General features: G+C 28.3%; 1 long non-coding RNA gene across 1 annotated transcript in view; it reads right to left on the minus strand.

The window, feature by feature from the left end:
• LOC136796306 (uncharacterized) overlaps positions 1-21,102 on the minus strand; it is a 421,904-nt gene that overhangs the window by 61,208 nt on the left and 339,594 nt on the right. The gene's annotated exons all lie outside the window — the stretch shown is intronic.

The raw sequence follows: 21,102 nt of genomic DNA on the forward strand, positions 1-21,102 counted from the left end.
ATAACATATTATAAACCAGAAGTGTTACTATAGTATATTATATATAATATATATATTTTAAGAATGGTGCCTGGGATTTCGGTTATTTAAATTATTTTCGTGAAAATGTTTGCATACCGAACCATAAGAGTTATGACTGAACAAGTTAAGTAAATGAAACGTATATAAAATTTTATGAATTCGTTTAATTTTAATTTTTGGTTCAAGATTTTTAATTTCACAATGAATAAATTGGGATATTTTCGGAGTATGACTTATATAGTCTATGTCCATATTTAATTTTTTTGCAGGAAAGTAACAATCCTTTGTCATTTTCTTAATCCTAGATTAACTATATTGTTAGGTTAAGATAACGGTTCTTTGTCAATCTTTACTGCCGAGTAAGTATTAGCCCGTTAATATTTCCAATAAATAATGTGTAATCTAGCCACAGTAAAATTAGTAATTTAAGCACGTCAAAATTATATTCTACAAGTTCTAAAGTGTAAAAATCAATTTTGGTTACAGTGTAGAAACTTTAAATTTAAGAAAAAAGTAGAATAAATACATAAATACTAAAGACATAAATTATTTTATTACTTAATTTAAAAAAAATATAGAACATAAATTTTAAAACATAAAATTATAGCTAGTAAAAATCTAATAAACGTAAAATGTTTGTTTAGGGAACAAATTTTTGGAAGAAAACTTGAAAACTCCTCTTATTAGAAACTCGATCTTTTCTGGCTAGATAATTTTATTTTATAGAAAATCAAGATCAGTAAAAAATTATTATTATCATTTTCTATAATCATAAATATATACGAGTTTGTCGATGGGTTACTTCATAGTAATAATATGTATATTTTCAGTAGTTTTACGAAAAGTATGTATTTTCTTTTATGAAAAGTATAACTTATAAATTAATTTCTCTAAAATAGAGAACCTTTAATTCTATTGTTTGTAAAGTTAGTGGAAATGTACTTAGCATCACTGCGAAGTCAGCCATCGATATATATACCTTAGTCACTAAAGATAATCCTACTTTTATATACCAGAGATTACGTTCTGACCTCAATGAAGATACTTAAACGTTTAGGATAACTCTTTTTTGGGGGGGGGAATGAGAAATATTTTGGTGAAATCCTTTACCTTATAAGCTTTAATATGGAATAATTGAATAAAAAAAAGTTAGTTAAAATTTGTAAAACGCATGTTACTAAACTAAATGAACGAACCGTAGTAATTTATTATATTTAAATATCAATCAGAAAAAAATGTAATAATAATATCGCCTTAAAAATTATTTTAAATTTTATTGTTCTTCCTGTATGTTTAATATTATAGTATTAATAATACAATTAGAGCAAACACATAATGTATATGTACCTACACATATAACTATAATATTTATTAATTCACGCAAGATAATTAAATTACGTAATATCTGAGGTGTACTCTGTTATATGTGAATGCTACATATGAAATAACAGAACCATCTCCAGGTGTTACAATTGAAAGAGAATTGGTCACATGTGAGAAGGAAGGAGTTATATTTGATTTGGAAAGGGTCGCATTTGATATGGACTTGGTTAGGTTTGACTTGGAAAGGGTTGCATTTAATTTTAAAGGGGTCGTATTTTACTTGGAAATGGTTGTAATAGAATTGGAAACAGCACATTAGTGACTATGCTACTCTTTCCAAGATACTCTTTTAGTATTGATTATTTATTTATAGTCTTTTCATCATCTTAAGACTGGTCATTATTGTTTAAATAAAATAAATTGTATAATACAATTTATTTTCCTATAGTCCGACGTTTCGGCCATCCTCAAGGATAATCTTAGACACAAATTTATAATTCACATCAATAAATAAAAAAAACTTTTTGCAGGCTTTTTTTGCTCAGGTCATCAATTTCAATCAAATTAACCAACTTTGTCACTCTTCACATTAAATTTTAAAACTTTTAATTAAAGATCAACTTAACAATATTTTTATATCATATAAAGTTGTGATAATAGTTTATTTCATCTGTAATTAAAAGTTTTTAAATTTGAGTTGCTTGCCTACATTCTACGCCACAACCCCTGATGAAGACCTGAAACTCAGGTCGAAACGTCGGCATAAAATAAATAAATATGGTTTTGTTTATTTATGTTGTTCTTTGCTGACCGCACCCCCCGACAAACTTCTCCAATAATTTTTAAATTTAATGTGAATAGTACGCTAAAAAGTACGCAGTAAAGTACGCTTAATTGGGTAAAACTCTGGCGGTCGAGCGTGATTATGACCAAATCACCTCCTTGCATAACAGTGCTTTCTTACAAAGTACTGCAACCCTTACCCTTCATGGGTTGTAGCGGTAATTTTTTTTTTTTTAAGGAGCAGAGGGATATTTTATATGATATGAATTGTATGGATATTATATAATATCGTAAAAAGATAAAACTGTTAGTGCACCTAAAGACGGTGAATTCATTACCCTCAAACGTTGTGATGTAATTAATGAATTTTGAATAAAGGACACTTAACATGTTAGATATTTTCACTAATTTCGACAGTATAAAATTAAATACGTAGGATCTTTATTTAATTCAACTAATGAATTAGATATGTGGTAGTGAGGTATAAATGTATTAAAACTCGAAATAAAATGAGATAGAGGAACTAAGCAAAATGACTTAATCTATACTAAATGTTGTGAAGCGAAGTTGGGGCGGTCACCTCCGGAATTGGATTAGTTAATGTAATCAGAGACCCGGCTCAGGGCTAACTCCTGTTTAAAACCGGTCAAATAATTAACAACTTTCAATTTTATTGTATGTAAATTAATTTATATTGGTAGTCTTAATTAATGAAAATTTAAATTATAAAGCTTTCTTGAGAGTCCAAATGTTCAATGCAATAATTGTATCTCGATACATTATTATTATTATTATTTAATCCTCTGATTCTGCCTTCAGATCAAAATTTGTGACACATAATGCCTAATTCATTCATTATTTATTACTGTCAACGCCATATTTAATATTAATTTTTTATTTGTTAATACACGGATTTTTGTTTCATTTAATAACATTTTTATTTTGTATTTTCTTTAGAAGCGTGTTTTTATTTTAAATGAAGATGTATTTATTACCATGTATTAGCCAGTAAGTATTATTTTATATCTAATATAAAATGATATTTTATGAAAAATAAATGTATATTTTATTTCTGAAGGTTATATTTTGATTTCAATTTATGTTTTTTTTTTTTTGTCAACTTAGCAAAATAAATGTTTATAATCCGAGCCAGAGTTTTATTTTTAAAGCTTTCCTTCAGAAAGACATTGTCAATTTGAGATGCCTTTGACAACAACATTATTATTTTTTGAGGCTACGCCGTCCTGCTGTTTAGCATCTAATATTATTAAGTGAGCCAAAAATTTTTGAATTCATACATCAAGATTTTTTTTTTTATTTATTGATATTAACAACTGTACATAAATACATCAAGTAAATTTGAGGAAATCATAATGGTATGGTACAAGCATGTAGAGAAACTACCCATTGGTAACCCTCTAAAAACATTTTTACAATATAATGTCTCGAGGCCATCTTCATTTCAGACGACTCGGATGATTGTCCGGAATAAAAGAGGAAGCAAGATTAGAAACTAATGGGTTTGAGTGGTTACGAAGTTTGTAATGGAAGGATTAATATTTGGTTCGGTCTAGATCGGTTACAAATGGAACATTAAGGTCTTTGTGGATGATTTTATTTGTGACAAAGAAGGGAGCATTTAGGATTTTACGAAGGATTTTGGATTGTAAAGATTGGATACGAAAGGAATTCGAAGGTTTAGTGGAGCCTCAAAGCTCAACGTCGTATGCCCAGATAGGTCTTATAATTGTTATGTAAATTAATCTTTTGTAATGGATTGGAAGTTTGGACCGTTTGTCTAGTAAGTGCTGTAATAGACGAAATCGCTGCACGTCGATTCCTGTCTTTTCAGTTTGGGTGAGGATTCCAGGTTATTCGTTTGTCCAGATGTTAGGACAGTTGGTAGGTTTACGACGTATGGTAAAGGTCATTTGATGGGATTTGTTGGAATTTATTTTAATCCTCCAATTACGACACCATTCTTTGAGGGCTGTGATATGGGATTGAAGAGTTTTGGATGAAATTAAAGGGTTATTATTAACAGCGAGCACGCATGTGTCATCGGCATACGTGGTGAGGATAATGTTAGGATTGGTTGGGATTTCTGCTGTATAGATTTTGTAGAGGATGGGACCGAGGATACTACCCAGAGGAACACCAGCGGACTGAATATCAAGATTTAAATTTATAACTAGAACAATGTGTATGAAATAACTAGATTAAAAAAAAGAATTATAAATCAATACTTTCTAATATAATAAAGGATATTTCATAAATATAAACCTTGTTATGTATTTTTAAAAAAATTATAACTCACCAATAATAGCTGGAAAGATTAGATGTCAAGAGGTAGAGACAGTATTCCTGACATGTCCCATCAAAATAAATAATAGCTGGATAAAATTATTGTAAAAATTTTAAAATAGTGAATATCTGATGGTGAAACAAATTATTATTATTTATTTTTAAATTGTTTATTTCTAAGTAAATTTCCCTTTTTATTTTAGTATTTAAATCATAATTTTATGTTTTTAGTAATAAAAATCCTCTTAATGGTAAAATAAATTATTATTATTAATCCTTAAATGGGCTATCAGTGGATTTCTTAAAATTTATTTTTAGTTTAAAAAAGAATTTTATCACAACTATCATTTTTTCATCTCTAAGGTTTCAGTTCTTAAGCTATTGTTATGGAGAAAACATATTTATATTTGGCCTTTATTAATTTAAATATGTATAATAATAATGTCACCATTACAACAATAGTATATCTTACTGTGATATATCTGTACTATTTTTTTAATAGTTTATAATACCCAAGTCTTTTAAATATTTAAAACAAATATATCTACTAAATAATGTTTTTTATCTTTAGAATTTTCTTTTTTCATCAAAAACATTTAACAAAAAAGTAATAAATAAGCTAATAATTTATATTACATTTGTTCTGTATTATAAATTGTACACTAATAAATCAGCTAATTCTTCCTTCACTATTTTAGAATCATTTTACAAGTTAATTCTATTAACTAACATCATCATCAAAAACTTTCAAATAAAGATTAATGAACTAGCTTATAATTTATATTTTTATATTAAAATCATTGAAATACATTTTCTTTTTATTATAACTTGTATATTATTAAATTAACAATTTTTTTAATTTTTCGGATGGTTCTAGAGACCTTGTAGAACTTTGGCCGCCCGATCCAGTCTTCTCCACGTCTGCCTATCTTGGGCTACTCCTTTCCTGCTTGCAGCTCTTTCCCATATTTGTTGATTATGTCTATCCATCTAGTTTTCGGCCTCAAACATGTTTTCCTGTACTGGCTTTATTGTTTTGTAGGAACGTTCTGATGGATCGTTTCGAGCCACATGTCTCATCCATCTTAACCTCTTTGCCTACACTTCGTAGAATATTGATTGACCAGTCCCTGCAAGCAGTTCACTGTTAGTTCTCCTCCTCTATGGGTTAAGGCTCTCATCCCAGATCGCTTCTGTAATTTTAAGGAGAACTTTTCGTTCAAATCTCTGGAATATGCTTCCTAATGTAATAGACGAGACAGAAGAATTGGTGATAGCAGGGCATGCGCGGGAGGTATCGGGCAGAGAGGGAGAGAAAAATCAGAACATATGATGTCGTCGGTTGTTTGTTTAATGAATGAACATTGATGTAAAGCTAGTTAACCTTGTAACTGCAATACATTGCACTAAGGTTAGAGCCCAGGTCATATGTATATTATATAGTCTTATAATATCAACAAAACTAAATTTAAGTATATTAAAAAAATATATATATATTTTTTTATTCATTATTTGTCAGGAAGAGATTTTGTCATCGATAAGAAATTTGAAATATTAGTATAATAATAGAAATATTATTTGTGAAAAATAATTGATTTTTAAAATCTTATTAAGATCATTATACAATCAGGATTACCATATTATTATTTTCTTTATTACATTCTACAATTAAATTCAAGTATGTTCTCTCCAAAACAAATAGAGAAAAATGTTTAGTAGGTTACTAAGTAGTACTACAGAAAGAGAGTAGGTATCTGCTTTGAATACTCAGAGCTCAGAGGAGAGCAGAACAAAGTCAAAACACCACTCATTTAATTAAAGTAAAGTTTTGCAAGCATTCAATAAAGTCTTCTAATTAAAACAACAAAACCAAAACTCAACGACTAACTGGCGAAAGGTATTTTTGATGGTTCCTACCGTTCTATGTATGAAGTTACTACATGAGGTGAATTGTTCTATTAATTAACACGTATTTAAATTTAAGATATGTTGTTTACTAATTATTTTATAAGACAGCTGAACAAGATCAATGTGACACGATTCGTGAAATAAAAGAAATATTTTGCGGAACGCGAATCATACAACGTTCATGTTAGTCAGTTTCGAATGAATTTTCGTTTTTGAGATAGCATTACAAATAATGAGAAATCAATACTAATAATGATTATGATAACAAATTACTTTATGGCACATTTACTCAGCTTCAATTTGAATGCTAATAGACATCTGTATGCCAAATAGTTACTGAACAGGATTTCAAAAATCAATTATTTTTCACAAATAACAGAAAATCAACTAACCAAAGAACCGACATTTTATTGTTTATTTATATTTTTAAAACCAATAACATAATACTTTTTAGCATAAAATTTTCTTCATATTGAAATAAAAGATTTTTTTTTTAAAAAAATCGAAATCAATATTGCGTCCAAAAAAAAAAAAACGCACTTCGCAAGCTTTGATTTTTAATATTTATTATATTTAAAAGATACCAACAAATAACAAAATATTTCAACTCCCCATCTTTGTGGGAATTAATTCCACCAAACATCTAGTTTTCCCGTATATCTCTTCTACGAGACAAACATGATTGTAATCGGTTGTTTAATAGTTAATTTTTCCTCTCTTAGTTCTAATATTTCTACACGTTATAATTTCTCTAAGTTATAATATCTCTGTTCATTCACTGAAAAACGTTAATTTAAAAAAAATGTTCAACAAAACTATATACTGCATCTTTACTCGCTATAACGATTTTTTATTAATTGAAATATTGTACTATACTGTTCTTAAGTAACTCGGACCTATTTTGGCTTGATAATTTGATCAGAATCCTAATTATACTATGAGGCTTACAAGAGACAGGATTTCATATCACATTGCTTTCACTTACCGATATATGGAATATATAGTAAGTGAATGTTTTGCAATCATGCATAATTTTGAATTCGAGATTTCTGCTGATAACATTTTGAGACCACCTTAATCGAAAAATTAGTAACTAAATTTTGTAAAATGTTAAGCTTAAAAAAAACAAAACTAAAAGTCCTATGATACTTAAATTACAAATTTAAGGCGGGGTATGCCTGAGACGTGATAACAACTTTTTCTAGTTGACCGACTGACCGAAAGTGCCACTTTATAGTATATATTTTTTTTATTTTTTACAATTTTGATTGAGCTAAGTAAATTAATTTACAATTAAGAGGTCATTAACATCAGACAGGTCTTATCCTCTTTGAACATGCCTTGAATGACGAATAGAAAAAATATATCATTTTCTAAGGTAAATGTAATGAAATGAAAAAAAGATTATTATTCTGGGTGTAGTTCCCTTTAGAACAATTATAAGGTAATTTTAATTTTACAATATATATTGGCCAAAAACTGAGGCCACACTTAATTATAACTTATATTAAAATTTTATATAAATAATTTTAGATACAGATATAAAAAAAAAAATCAAGAAACTAACTGACTAAATACATAAAAAACAAAACAAAAAAGGTAGTTACAAAATATCTGTACAATTATAATATTGGTAAAGTAAAATGTAGTTGAATAGAAGGGTTTTAAACGACGGAAGGGTTGGTACATGTATGTTAGAGGGAATGGAGTTCCAGTGATATGCAGCCTGAGTAAAAAATGATTTATCAAAGGCAGCTGTTCGGTGTGGTGGAGGTTAAATGTCAGATAGTACGGGATTGGACTGAGAATTTGAATTGCAGGTTTTCTACGATATAGGAGGGGCGTTGAACACTAATTACTTGGAATAGAAAAGAAACTAGGAAATACTGGATTCGGAAGGATGGATAGAATCACTTCAGCTCGGCGTAATACTGAACAGTTCATTTCATTTTACTTTTTTGAAATATATAACCAATTATAATTTTTAGAAATATTAAACAATAGATACATACAAAATATTAAAGAATTTCATAGATATTTAAAGAAGAAAAATGGATAGAGTTTGAAACAGAAAAATCATAGAATGTCTCATCTCTTCCAATCGTAACGATACGTTACGGATTCGTTGTACTCAGTTAAGCTGTTCTATTCTTGGAATAAATTTGTTGTTTTTATGTTCTCCTCAAATACGAATTTTTATTATAAGTTCAGTTGATCTGCACACCACACCAAAAATTTAATTTTTTTTTTAAAACTAGAGGTGTTTGTGTAACAGCTTGGAGTTCTATCAGTGGATAGATTCTCCACATGTATTTATCATTTTATAGCTTATAGCAAATTTAGTAGTAGTATATAATTGTATACAATTGTAAATAACTATTAAAAAATTATTATTGCGTAACAGATCTAAGCTTAATTATATTTAATCTTAATAGTATTTAAAATATAAAAACAAGAAAGCTTTTTCACCAGTGGAAAGAGTGTAGGCTTGTAAAAAGGCTGAAAAAGATTATTAATTAATTAACCGCTTGAATGCCTCCTTCAAAAAATCTTTTATATTCAGAAAAGTTCATTTTTTATAAAAGTTTTCTTTAGTTTACTACATCCTATTAAGAATTTCTTAACTTACGTGTTAACACAAAATTTACTCATTTTCTTTAGAGAATCGTATTATGATTAATTTGAGCTACCTTCTTCTTTTACCTCCATAAATATTACCTAATACTTACAGATGACCCTGCAAATGTATATAAAGAAGTAAAAAATCAAAAGCAATGTTTATATACACATATAATAAAGTTTAATGTATTTTATGCTATCTAATTGATGTAATTAATACAGAGGGTATAAGTAGGCACATTACGCATATTCCACTTGATGATAACGATACATTATGTTAGTGCTCTTGTATTGTTCCGCTAATTCCACGACCTCCAATGTTTGCTTTGGCTCATTTAACACCTCGTGTGTATTTTAAAGATTAACGCAGCTGGGAACTCACCCTTGTTCTCTCGCATCATTGTTCTCATCCCCCTCTTGTTTAATATTTGGTTTCCTAATCGCCCTACCCGAATTTTATCTTCAAACAAAATTTTCTAGTATTTTTTTTTTAAATTTTATTTATATTGTAATTTATGTACAGCAGGATCCCGTTATCGGGAACAATGCGGCAGAGCTATCATAACGCAAGATTACGAATTAGAGTGTTAAATTATTTTTTTTTTATTAAAATGCAAATAGTCAGTTTTCAAGAAGAAACCAGTTTTTTTTTCTTTATTGAAATGTACTCGTTTTGTGGATACAAATTGTCACTTCTTAAACATCGATATATTGAAAATTTTCAGGGTGATAAACTACCTCTATCTTAGTAGGTTTTAGATATCAATGTGAGATGTACAATCTCAATATTAGTATCATTTTACGTTTTTAAATCCTCTATAAAGTTTATAGAGCTGACATACGAATCCATCCAAGCACTATCCTCACCACGTATACCGATGATGCTCTGTAAGCCAATTAACCCATTTTACAACCTTTAAAGTATGATGTCAAAACTGGAGGAATAAAATAAATCCCATCAAACCACCTTTAATCTCCGTTGTAATCCTACCGAATGCCCTACGGTCTCCTTTAATAATGTTGCTCTTACTGTCGAACAGATCCGCTACCCTGAACTACATCTGGAATATCGATTCACTTGGGATCCTTATACAAGACTGAAAAGAGAGGAAACTACACTACGATTCCATCTTTTACAATACATACTAGACAAAAGGTACAAGTTTTCAGTCCATTACAAAAGACTAATTTACTATGTCTATAATAAAACCCATTTGGCTCCGTTAAACTAAATTTCCTTGTATCCTTACAATGAAATATTCTCAAGACTCCTAACATGACTTTTGATCGAGTCTGGCACCCGGGACTGCTTTACAAACTCTGCAAATTCCTACCACTCACATCCTTTCTCAGTGATAGGTTATTCCAAGTAAACCACAATGGTTCCTATTTATCCCTCTATTCTTAGTCACGCTGCTTTCCTCAAAGTAATATCCTTGGTCCCATCCTCTACACACTCTATACAGCTGATATCCTAACAATATTCTCACCACATATGCCTATGTGTTCTCGCAGTTAATAATAATTTTTTGATTGCATCCCAAACTCTCCAGTACCATATTAGAACCCTCAAAGAATGGTGGCGAAATTGGAAGATATTGGTGGCGAAATCTCATCAAATCACTCTTCGTCGTAGAACAGCCGACTGCTCTACAGCCAGCTACCGTGGACTACAAATGGACAAAGGACCAACTTGGAATCCTCACACAAGATTGAAAAGACAGGAAACAGCACGTCGATTCCGACTATTACAGCACTTACTAGACAAACGGTCTAAATTTCCAACTCATTACAAAAGACTGATCTACATGGCAATAATAAGGCCTATCTGGAGATATGGACTTAAGCGTTGGAGCTCCACTAAACTTTCGAATTTCTCTCATATCCAATCCTTATAGCCCAAAATCCTCAATACTTCTTACTTTTTCACAAATAAAATCATACAAAAAGACCTCAATGTTCCATATGTAACCGATCTAGTCCGAACTATATATAAATTCTTTCATTATAAAGTTCCTAACCACCAAAACCCACCAGTTTTAACCTTGCTTCCTCTTCCATTCCTGCCAATCCTCCAAGGAATCCTAGAAAGAGCCTCAGTACCTTCTAATATCGAAATGTTATTAGGGTGCTACCAATGGCTGTATCATACCATTATAATCTTATTATAATAATTATTAGTTGCGTTTTTATGTAAATGTTAGTAAAGAATTTTTTTCAAAATGAGCTTAAATACAGTTGCAAAGTTCAATGAGTAAAGAAAAACTCGTAATGATGCCCTAATTGTCGAAATATTGACTAAATTGTTATTTACAACTATTTTAGAGACTTAGTAGGGTTGATTTGAAATCTTCTAATAACAAAATTACTAAATCAACTCAGTATAAATAATTATATTGAAATGATCTAAGAAATGCTAATATAATATCAATTAACAGAAAAAAATAGAATAACATTATATAATTTCGACCTTTTTAAACCTTCATAATGTCTAACACTTAATTAAATCGTTTCGGAGGCAAAGTGGAATGTGGGAGGTGGAAAGGAGGAGAGGGAGTTAAGTGGAAGAGTGGTGGAATGGAGGAACGCCACCATCTCATCCAGACACGAATTTAATTTCCTTCTGTTCAACATCCTTAGCTTAGTTTAGTTTATTATATCTATCGATAGTATCAGGATACTTGTATAATCGATTATATAGTATTAATTTGGAGTAATAATTCTGGAATCTCCACAGATGAAAATACCATAAATTCCTAATAAAATAGCTACAAATTCTCCCAATGCCCTACGTTTTTAGCTATGTCTAATTTATTTATTTTTTTTTATTATTAAGGTAAAATAATTTATCCATATTCCTAGCATGACACTCCTATAAAATCTGTAATAATTTAACTATACCATTTTTTTCACCCAATATGTCAAAGAGCAAAGTAACAAGAAAATAATTTTACTTGTTGCATAGAATGGGTTAAAAGAGTTAAAAACGTATGAATATATTTAAGTACCTAAACAGAATTACAAAACAAAAAAAATTAATTAAAACTGAGACAAATAATTCTTTTTAATCCTCATTTTCCCAGTTAATTGTTCCTAATCTCACATAATTTTTTAAAAGTTCATTTCTTGTCTCTTTTCCCTTAATTCTCTTAATTGGAATTATTTTAATTTCAGTTTCTTTTTTTCCCTATTGCGTTGCTATCGTTTCTTTTTTTTTTTTTTTGGTAATTGGTTTGAAGTAGAAGTAACCTTATGACGGCTAGATTTAATTTCAATTAGCGCTAAAATATTCGCACACCACGTGGACCGCTAGATAATTACTTTGGAAATGACAATTAAATTCTAGTTGACAAAGGCACACCAGAAATGCAATTAGCTACATCTATAATTACAAAACAGAAACCAGTGGAAGAAGATTCTATGCAGTGAGGTTTTATTATAAGGTGTCGAACACAAATAACAAATCGATCAGTTTGAGCAAAGAATCTGCCAAGTACTATTGTTTTTTTATTTTAAATAAATTGTAACAAATATTATCAGGAGTTGTATGAAATGATAATTGTAACTGAGCGAAGGAGAAATTAAAATTTATTTATAACAAAAAATTTAACATTATATAGTTTTGTATTTAAAATTTTGGGTTTAATGGAGTTCTAAAATGTTTTTTCTCAATCATTTAGATTGATATTTAATAACCCCCTAACTAAAAAAAATAAAAAAATAACTTGTGTCTTTAGCACTCTCATTAAGCCTCCACTGGGTTTTAATATAACTCACGTGACAAAAAAGAATCTACCGAAACTTTCTATAGGTTCATCATTTCTTAAAAATAGCCTTCCTTCACCAAACCCTAGTCCTAAACAAAGAGTATAATGATTGCAAATAATTATAAACATAATTTTATTTACTATTATTATAATTATGACATAATAGTTATTTTTATTATTCTTTATTATAAATAATTACATACGTTTATTATTATTATTTTTTATGCTATATTTCTTTTTAATTATATATTTTTCTATTAATCAATTTATTTACATGTTTTATTTATATATTTTTCTATTAGATAAAATCTTAATTTTTACATATACTACTATCACTTACTGTTCTTAAATGAGAAAGAATTCTAATATTCAAAAAAAAAATAAATAAGAACATTAAATATAGTGAAATATAATAATTGGTAAATTAAAAAAAACATTGATGTGATATGAGTATGACACAACTTTTGCTTACATAATTTTAGTAGAACATTATTTCTATAAGTGCACATTGGTTACCCATGCATTTATGTGTATATATTCCAATGTCCCAGTTTCATACATCTTTTTGTTATTAAGATAGGTTTATCACATATTTGATTTATTTCCACATAGAATAATAATAATCTAAACCAATATAGAATAATTGCTAAGTATAGGAACTAACAAGTTATACATTATAAGAGAGTGGTTATTTTGGGAACTTAAAACGGGTGTTACCGTTGAAATCTTGAATTCTATATTTTATTTTATCACAATACTTCCTTTTAAAATATAGTAATACATAATTAAATAAAATTAAAAAAATAAATCAACAATATACTTTAAATAAAATTTAAAATGAAGGAATAATTATTAAATTACAAAAATGGTACTCACGAGTATTTGTGTTATTAAAGTATGCAAGTTATCAATACTGAATTCAGGACGTTTCTTACCTGAAAAAAAATTAAAATTAAATAATCTTTAATTAATTATAATGATATATCATAACTATACTTCCCAAAGAGGCGAACAGTAAAAAAAAAAATCCTTTTTTATCGTTTATATTTATTTATACAAATTTGTCTCCGACTATCAAGTATTTATCGTGAAACAATTCAGATCCATGTTAGATATATTTGCCAAGAACAGAAATTAACATTATATCCTAATATACAGAAACAATTAAAAATACTAGAGAGTAGATATCTAAAAAAACATTATTTCAAAAATAATACAGCACTATTAATTTTGAAAATAAAAACATTAATATATATTATTACCAACATCTTTTATTTCAATTTATAGAAAATATAAATATAAATATTAGAATACACAATAAACATTAGAAATACTGAACTTTTCAAAATGTTTCCAGCCACCCTGGCAAGATTCAAAGCTATGGAAACATCCGAAATCTCCGGTAGAAAAAAGTTATAAGCACAATTAAACAATTTAATTTTTACACAAGAGTGTAGCTCAGAAAGTATACATTTTTTCACATTTATTATATATTAATCAATTTGCCTGTTACTGAAGAATAACAAAAAATATTACTGATTATTAATAACATTAAATGAATTCATATTACTAAAAATTATGAAACCCATAAGAAGATTGAAGTAAAGAAGGCTAAAAAATATTCGTAAAAGAATCATATTTGCTTTTAGCGTCATAATAATGTTTTACTTAGAAATTAAAAATTATAATTCTTTTCAGTGCGACTAAAATTAAATAAAACAATAATTAATATTTAACTTACATATACAATAAGGTACCAATATTTGTCTGTATAAGTTTTAATCAATTTTTTTTTCAAGAATTAATTAATTACTTTTGCATTTACCTTCGACACAGTGTTCCTCTATATCACTATTAGATATAAATATAGCCTTGGTTATTGTTGTAAAAAGAAAGTATTGTTCATTATACGTTATAATAATAAAGTATAGGAAAACTATAAATTTTAATTAAATACAACATATGATATTAAACTTTCAATTGCGTTAATTTAATCTATATTCGTCCTCAAATTTAGCAATGGGAAATTATTTGTCTGCTAACATTTTATAAAATATAAACTTAGTATAATAATCTTGATGAAACCATACCATCACTAAGCATCACTTTATTAATTAATAACAAATGTTAATTTCAGGTTATTTATGATAATTAATGTTTTAATTAACTAGTGACTAGTTGTACCAGAGAAGGGAAAAAGATAACACCCTGCTGAAATAAAATCAACACCATGATTTTTTTTTAAACAGAGGAGCTAGCTGTTGTAACAAGCCAAGAGCTATGAAAATTTCAAATGTAATTTTAGCCCGGTAGGTTGTTTCATTTCAAAACTAGTGTTTTGTACAAAAAGAGTTCTTCTTTCAGCAATCTAAATTTTTCTTGATTTATTCCTACACCGAATATTAACGATAATTTTTAATCGATATAGAATAATTTGTAAGAGTAATTTATTACTAAAATAACAAATAAAAAAAAAATCGGATATAATAAATAAAATTGGGACTATGTGACCTTCTTGAGATATAAACTTAAATTAAAATCGCTAGTAATGAAATGTTTAATAAAATAATAAATAAAACGCTGGCCCGTTAAAAACTACTAACAACACTAGAAAATCTAAAATAACGTTATTTCCTTTATTTTGAGTCTTAGTAGACATATGTGCCTCTTATGGATCTAGAGATATATTTTTTCAAAAATCCAACATTTTATACAAAAAACTCGAAATTGACATTTTGTGAGTTTATTTTGTGAAATATCATGACAACTACTACTCCTACAAAGATAAACATTAGTAACTATTTTATAGTAAATTTAAGTGGTTATTAGTTCTTAGGTTAGCAATGCTATATCTTATCCTAAACAGAAATTCCAAACTAAAACCGGAAACAATTGTTCTTATATTTAAAACAATCCTCAGGTCAGTGCTGATGTACGGCTGTGAAGTCTGGGGAGCGGCATCCTTCACGAAAAGGAAAAAACTACAATCTTTTCAAAATAAAGTCCTAAGAATCGCAGTTAATGCTCTTTGGTTCATAAGCAATAACAAATTGCATCGCTAATTACAAATGGAGTCAATAGAGCATTATATCAAAAAACGAAGTTCATGAAGTTCCACTCCCAGTTGCCGATAGTTATAGGAGCAGTGACCTACAACCTAGGAATTCCAACCTCAACCCGAAGACTGAAGTCCAGACTGCTGCCCAGACTGCAGGACGTTCTTTTATAAATTTTAAAAAATATAAAATTAATTCATAGTCACACTACCTCTATTTACTTATTATTATTATTATTGCTATTTTTTTATTTATTTTTTTTATTATTATTATTTTTTTCTCTTCCCTTTCTCAAATTAACTTGTTTCTTTTTACTATTAGAAGACAATTGTTTGTTTTATTTAAGTATACCAATATCATTATTTTTTGTTATTAATTTTACTTTCCTCATTTATTAAGAAGCATTATTCTTATTTATTTATTTTATTGTTATTTTTTTTCTTTTAATAAGAACATTTTATATAGTTAGGGGTGTCATTTGTATGACTATACCCCCTTAATATCGACTGTTAAAAAATATATATAATATAAGTTATATCTACCATCTAAGGCCCACCAGGCCGATCTGGTATAAAAATAAAATAAAATAAAATACTAATATCCTCATTAAGCTTAATAAATATTAAAACAATTATTCCAATAATATTTATGTTAAATATTTTAAGGTGAATTTAAAATAGCATTATTTTTTTTCATATCAGAAGTCGCTTTAGTATTAGGAACCGGCTATATAACAAACAGAAACAACAATTATTCCACTCGGTTTTGTTATTTATTCACTTTCGGAACTGTACAAGGGTTTATTCAAATCGAAAAGCAAGCCGAGGTGAAAGGAAGGCTGCGGAACGAGATTTGGGAAGTTGTAATGAAATGTGACAAGCGAGGCGGGACCAATATAAGATTGGCTATAAGATGAGATGCCTTGGGGGAATCCCATTTCGGGGAGGCTAAATCTACCTGTCTGTCTTTTGTTTCGATTGAGAGGAAATCTGGCCGGGCATTGACAAAGGAAAGTAATCTAGATCTCCGCCGGGGGCCGGAGGGGGGGGGAGTAGTTTTCAATTTTTATTGAGCCTTCTTAACTGAATAGAGGACGAGAAAAGAGCTTAATACAGCCGGATATCTAGAGAGGGAGTGAAATGAAAAATCGAACCATCTATTAATTGAGGCAAGAACGGGATTGCAACGCCACATTTTACTCTGGTGACTTTTCGCGTACATTCAAGACTTACTGTAAGTCTTATTGTAACAAGAAGATAGTAAAAAGAAATCAAAGTACGATAAATTATCTTGATGACAACTGCTAGTTTTGAAAAAATGACGTCCTTACGTTGGGGTGACCCTCGTTTTCCCTTCTGTTTCAAGAACGGCTTGTCATGTATATTTTATTATCAAATGGCGAATTATTAGTAGTAAGTTGAATCACAAGTAATTACGTACTCAATATAAATATACTAAAAATTCCCAAAAAAGCAACTATTATGCCGATATTATAAAAGATGAGTCATATTAACATAAAATAATCAGAGAAAATAAGTGAGAATAAAATAGTCAAATCATAAATTATTAATTTAAATAACACAATAGATAAAATTAGACATATTAATAAGGAGGTAACAAAACAGCATATGTTGATATGGTCCAAAGAGGTAGCATCCAATACATAGCAATGGTTTGTGCTACTGAGGTAGATGAATGCAACAATAGTGAATGAAACAATGCAAGAATGAAAATGAATTAAGCATTGCATTGTGAAACCATTTTCAATCATATACATATGGATGGGATTGAATAGTGAAATTGAAAATATGACAAGTACCAAGTAAATATAAATACAAGAATTACAAATACACATATATGACATAGATGAAAATGGTTGATAAAAATAAATTATTTTAGGATTGTAAAGATGCATGAATATGGGACAATTGTCCCGAAACATTGTACAACGTTTGTAATGACAGTATGTAAATCCAATTTTAAGTTTTCAAGATATTTTAATTCAAATGTTGAAAAAGTTATTTTATTTTTCGACTTGTCTCTCTATCTCCATATAGCGTCATGGTACAAGTTTGAATTATATTTTTATGAGAACAGAAGTCATTTTCTTATTGTAATAAATACGATTTTTTTCCAAGGTAATTTTTTTTTTAATATTTATTTACAACTGTACATTATAATACATTTAGTAAATCTGATCTAAGTTAAATTGGAGTGTTACAGGTCTGTAGAGAAACTACCCATTGGTAGCACTCTAATGACATTTTACATTAGCTGGTCTCGTGGCCATTTTCTTTTCTGGCGCCTCGGAGGATTGTCAGGAATGGAAGAGGATGAAAGATCAGAAACTAGGGGGTTTGAGTGGTTAGAGAGTTTATAATGGAAGGAGTGATATCTGGTTCGGGCTAGATCGGTTACATAGGGAACATTAAGGTCTTTATGTATGATTTTATTTGTGACAAAGTAAGGAGCATTGAGGATTTTACGAAGGATTTTGGATTGTAAGGACTGAATACGAGAGGAATTCGAAGGTTTAGTGGAGCCCCAAAGCTCAACTCCTTCAAGGTAATTTAAATAGGTAATTAAATATACAAAAATTAATAGTTTATTTTTAATTCACACTGTTATTTATTGTCATATAAGTAAGTTTCATTTCCGTATTCAAATTAATAAAATATCTTTATTTTGAAAGCCATTTGTCAAACAAATTAATAGTTTCAGAAACGCTGTACTACATATTTTACCGTTATTTCAAAGATATTATGGCATTTTATTTTTTCAGATAAAACATTTTTTCGATTTAAAAAAGATAACACTGAAGTATAACGGTATCAGAGAAATAAATCAGGAGGATTAATCCCGTTGGCCTCGAAACCTCTGGCAATTTCCCGCAACAATTCACGCCTTTATCGCGAAACTGTGGTTCATAAGAGGATAAAAGTGTGCGCTAACATAGAAATTTTTATTTTATTTTTTAATAAAGATGTATCAGCTCGTAAAGCAACAAGTTCTCTCACACCATATAAAGATATTATCTGGCATATTGTAGGAAATTAACCAGAGAGAAGGGGAGAGAGATTATTCAAGCTACTGCACGGCGATAAAAGAGAAATTAAATTTTTATAATGGAAAACAAATGATATTCCACAATCGCTCTAAACAGAATTTTTTTACAATTTTTATTATTTAAATAGGATTTTTTTTTTATATTGAAAGGCAAATTATGAACAGTATTTAAATATAAGTAAATGAAAATAAGTCTGACTTTAAAATAGAACAATATAGTTTCTTACGAATTCTATTGAATACTAAATAATGCTTATTTTTTGTTTAAGAGGAAAATCTAATGCGCTAGTTTTTCGAAATAAAGGTGCCAGAAGAATATAAAGATACTGGAATATCTAATTAGAAGCCTTAACGAACCCTGAAAGCGTTATTAAGATTGTATAAAAGGAAGGTGTTATACCTGTTACATAGTGTGAACTATTAATTTCTTGGACAAATGGCTTTAAAAAAAAAAATTTCTAATTCATATACAGATATATATAAAAAAAACTTGGATAATTTAAATTTGACAGAAAAACTTATTTGAATTAAAAAATAAAAGCGTTAATCACTGGATGAAGAACTATTAAAATAAATTTGGAATATTTTGTAAAAAAAAAAAATCATAGTTATCTGAGTAACAAAGTTACTTCTATAATTAAGTAAGTATATATAAGCAAAGAATTAAACGAAAATTATTTTTAAAAAATAAATAAGTAGATAAACTGTTTATAAAATATTCATTAATGAAGAGTGTAAAAAAAAATAAATAAAATCGTGGGTTTGAGGGACAAACGTCAACAAATGATTTTTAATATTTTTATAAATATGGAGTTTTTTGTATAAAAAAAATTATTAAATGTATTTTTCTATGTAGTAAATATTTTAATTTTTTTTTAAAATATTATATTTGAATGTTTTTCGTATTTACATAAATAAACGTTTTTTTTATGTTTAACACTGACTAAAATTCAAAAAGAAATTGACTACATCATGATTTTCACAGTGAAAAGGAAAACATATATAAGTTTGAAAATAGAATTTATTTTTCAATTTTTTACAGGTACTTACAGCTTACTTCAAATTAATAAAAATAGTAACAAATAAATAATCCTTAAAATAATAAACCTGTAGTAAAATAAAATTAAAAAGTATAATATTCATACTTCATACTTCATACTTAAAACTTCATTAATATTTTTTAATAAAAATGTGTTCAATAAGTATTTTTAAAATAAAATTTCCGGTATAAATAATTCTATACTTAGAACTCAAGTCCATTTAGAGTATGCAGTGACTGATGACGTTACAGAGAAAAAGCTTGAAGGGGAATGTGGCTAAAAGGTAGCAAAAAACATATACATCTATTTAACTCACGTCATAAATTTTCTAAAACATCCTTTAATCTAATAATAGATCACTGTGAAGTTTACTCTATATAACACTAATTCAACAATAAATTTGATACGTTTTTGACTTTTATCCAGGAACTTTAAAGTTGGATTATAAAAGAACACCTTACTGTTTCTTAATCACAACAGATGTAAAACGTGCCAGCTTGCTCAAAATGAGGAAAAACACATTTCCTAGGATTTTAAAAATGGTTAAAAATATATTATCACGGGAAGTGAACGTGATAATATTCCATAAAATTGGTTCATTTACGTGAAATAGGTAAAATGAGAATCTAGTATTTCAATATCGATAAGAGAATTGTGTTTTAGTTTGAAAAATGAAGAACTGGCCAAAAATTGGAGATGTAGAATTTATCATAATTAAAAAATGATAAAACACGTAAGTTTCGAGGTTTGATGACTGACCACAAGCCATGAAAAAGGAAAACAATGAGGAAGCATCAATGACTTTATATAAATTATAAATATTTTTGAATTTTTTTTTAAAATGAACACACTACTTAAAGAAGAAATTTCTAAATATATGATATTTTTTACCTAGGAAAAAGCTTATATATTTCGAGAAGCTAAGTATAAGCCCGAAGTGTTGCAAAGCCTGTTGCTGGTACTTTCCTAATGTTCCTTTCAACTTTTTTCCAAACGCCATTACTCAAAAGATCTGGCAAGAGTTTACCGTTTAGTAGAAGACAGAAGATGATAGTCTCTTCTAGACCAAGGCAATGGTTTTTCCGTCAAATAGCTCTCTCTAAATATTTCTTACAGATATATAACTTAGTTAAAGAAACCACTATACACAGCCTGATAAAATCTGCAATTTCTTTTATGATATTTTAGAATAATTAATTTTTAACAATTTAATAT

This window comes from Halyomorpha halys, unplaced genomic scaffold (assembly GCF_000696795.3).
Source record: "Halyomorpha halys isolate HHAL.00 unplaced genomic scaffold, Hhal_1.1 Scaffold611.1, whole genome shotgun sequence".
NCBI lineage: Eukaryota > Metazoa > Arthropoda > Insecta > Hemiptera > Pentatomidae > Halyomorpha > Halyomorpha halys.